We start from the raw sequence: 3094 nt of genomic DNA, 5'->3' as shown, positions 1-3094 counted from the left end.
GAGAGAGAGAGAGAGAGAGAGAGAGAGAGAGAGAGAGAGAGAGAGAGAGAGAGAGAGAGTCGATCGATCGCGTCCGAATATCGGCGTACCTTGCTGAGAGCACAGCTGCATCCGTGGTGTCCTGTGATTTGCACGAAAAGCTATTATTTGAAGATAGATGTGTGCAAATGCCGGCAACTGCAATTTGGATTCGTGCGCGGCGACGACAGGTCTTTCTCACGCGCTACAACACCGTTACTATTTATGAAACGTTCAAACCTATGGCTTTTCATATTCGCGGTTTTCGTTGAATGTCTGTTTGTCGAGTTCTACTATGGTTTGAAAAGATAGAAACGTTTTTGCAGAGAAAATATCCGATTTTTATTCTCGTGTTGAATTTTTACTGCTAGTATTGATTTAGTTTTTACATTGAAAATTGAACAAACAAAGATATATAACTTTTAAGATACTGCTTATTGGTCGTCTTTCTATTTTAATAAATATCAAATAAAATATAAAATATAAAATATAAAATATAAAGTATTTAATAATAATTCCAATTAATTTATGGGATTTTTTTAATCATCTTATTTCCTATTAATTCGGTTGTAGATACAATGAGAGTACAATACAGATGTTACATCCGTATTTGTTTATCCTCCCGCGAGTTATTGCCTTGTCATCATTCATGGAGAAGCTGTCATTGCGAAATTGTGGCTTGGAATTACAATTGCATCTAGTACGTGTATTACGTATCATCGCGCTTAATGGCTTTCTCTTGGAATTGCACGAATCGAGAAGTGGTACCATCGTTATTGTGCTTTCTGTATAGTTATAATAGATTAGTTGTTGATAATACCGTGTATGTGTGTATGATTAGTAGGTGTTGTTCCATGCGAAAGGATAAAACAATATATAAATGGTACTATAGGGAGTAATATACATTTATCAAATGTATTAGCAATCTGCGAAAGCTTTGTTTTTACATAATCGTAATTGTACATACAATAATAAGCGATTGAAAGACTGTAAAAACAAAACGCATCTACTAAATTAGATAAAGATTAATTTAAAAATTTCAGAAATGTTTTGGAAGTTGTTTATACATATTATTAATAAATGACTGATAAATTAAAAGATTTTTATTTTACTTAATAATCGTATTAACTTTGTAATTGAAATTACAATTATTTATTACAAGTCAATTAAATGGAATTTGATTACGTATAAATAATCTTTACGTAATATAAGCAGCAGCAGTGAAAACCAATTATTTTCGTGGAATGCAGATTAATAATTTCACATCTAATCAATGTTGACTCGATGTTGAATTATCTGTTATATCGATAAAATTATATTTAATATATCATCTTAAATTTTAACTTGTTTATTTTATGAAATAAAATTTAAAAAATTACTTGTATATTTATTTTAAACAAATAATGCGAGTAATACGACGAAACTGGAACTATTATGAAACTGGAATTGTAATAGTCATAAATTCTACTACGGTGCGGTCACGGACGGGAATTTCATATTATTAAATAAATGCATTAACTGTTCTAAATATTAGCGTATATATTAATATTTGATTACAGTGCTCGCAATAATTGTATAACGATGCGAAATTCGCGAGGCTGACAAATATATGTAAATAACAGAAGGCGACGCAGGAATCGATTGAAATTATCCGCCATTGCAGACAGGAAACATCCACAATAAGACTTAATCTTGACCTTATAACTTAACATATAATTTATCAAAAGATCTTTACAAAAATGATTAATAATTGATTAATAATTTAATTAGAATATTAGCGATATATTGAAAACTCTTTTACGTTGTTGAAATTCTGTTAATCTCGGACAATCTGTTTGAATTAATTCGTTGTAATTACGTTGGCGAAAACATAATCGGTACAAATTTCTCCGGTAACCCTTGCTGTGTGTCACCGTGTCAAAACGGAGAAACGACGAAAACTCACTCGGATATGTGTTATAGAGGAAACGAAGCGTCCGAATGCGCAACGAATAATTAAACGTCAATCGCACGCCTACTACTCGTCGAGTGCAGGCTTAGAGCCGTTGCCGCTTCTGTCTCTCTCATCTCCGCTCATTTACCTGGCTATTTACCTAACGCATATGCACGCTGAAGCAGTAGCTATTATATAACGGTTGATATAACTGTAAGCTGTCACCCATTTGGAGCAAACGGTTGGTTGCATTGACAACCTTCGTGTGATGCGGTAGCACCACATTGACAAACATGTTGTATAGTATGATGTCGATGAGATCGGATGATATGTGAAACGATAATAAGTCAAGCAACATAACCATGTTATTAAACGATTTTTCTCAAAATCTAGATTTAGTTTTATTCTTTTCTTTTTAATTAAAACTATACGACGTAATCTTGGATTTAATCATTCTTGGAATAAATTATGTATAAGTGGGTGTAGATACAAACGATAATACATAATTCATTGAATATGTAAATGTAAACGATATGTGGAACATCATATAGTGGAATAGTCACAAAGAGTCTAAAAGATGTGAAGGTGTGAAATGGCAACAGAAGAGGAGGATAAACACAAAGCGAGAATATAAAAGAGAGAATATAACAAAGAGAGGAAGTGGCGTGTAAAAGGATGACAAAGAGAGATGGAATTCTCCGAAGAGTAGTGAAAGATTAATGGTGTCGTAGCCCCGATTACTGATTAACTCGGATCCTATCAAAGTACTTCGCGATTCGTTAATCTCTCGATTACCATCACACCAAGCTTTCCGAACCTGTTGCACTCCTTTAGTGAGCGATTATTTTATGAAATACGGTTGTCTTCTCGAGAAACATCATTATTCTTATTATAATTAACTGTTGTTAGATAGAACTCTGGATCTTTTGCTCTGCTGTGAGTTAATCTTGACATTTAAATTTTCTATTACGTCATTTTGTTTTTGAAATTTTTATTAATAGTTTTATTTGAATTTCTTTTCAAATATTATTCTCAAGTAATGTTCTTTAAAGGTGAAATGATGATACTATTATAAGAATAAGATTGAAAAATATGAACGGATAATTTAAATAGATAATTATTCCTAATATAATATAGAAGATA

The 3094-nt window shown here is 32.1% G+C and overlaps 1 protein-coding gene across 1 annotated transcript in view; it reads right to left on the bottom strand.

The window, feature by feature from the left end:
- Positions 1-3094, bottom strand: part of LOC108690500 (regulating synaptic membrane exocytosis protein 1) — a 124697-nt gene that overhangs the window by 57246 nt on the left and 64357 nt on the right. The gene's annotated exons all lie outside the window — the stretch shown is intronic.

Source organism: Atta colombica, unplaced genomic scaffold (assembly GCF_001594045.1).
Source record: "Atta colombica isolate Treedump-2 unplaced genomic scaffold, Acol1.0 scaffold33, whole genome shotgun sequence".
Taxonomy (NCBI): Eukaryota; Metazoa; Arthropoda; class Insecta; order Hymenoptera; family Formicidae; genus Atta; species Atta colombica.
This window is presented reverse-complemented; position numbering and strand designations above follow the sequence as displayed.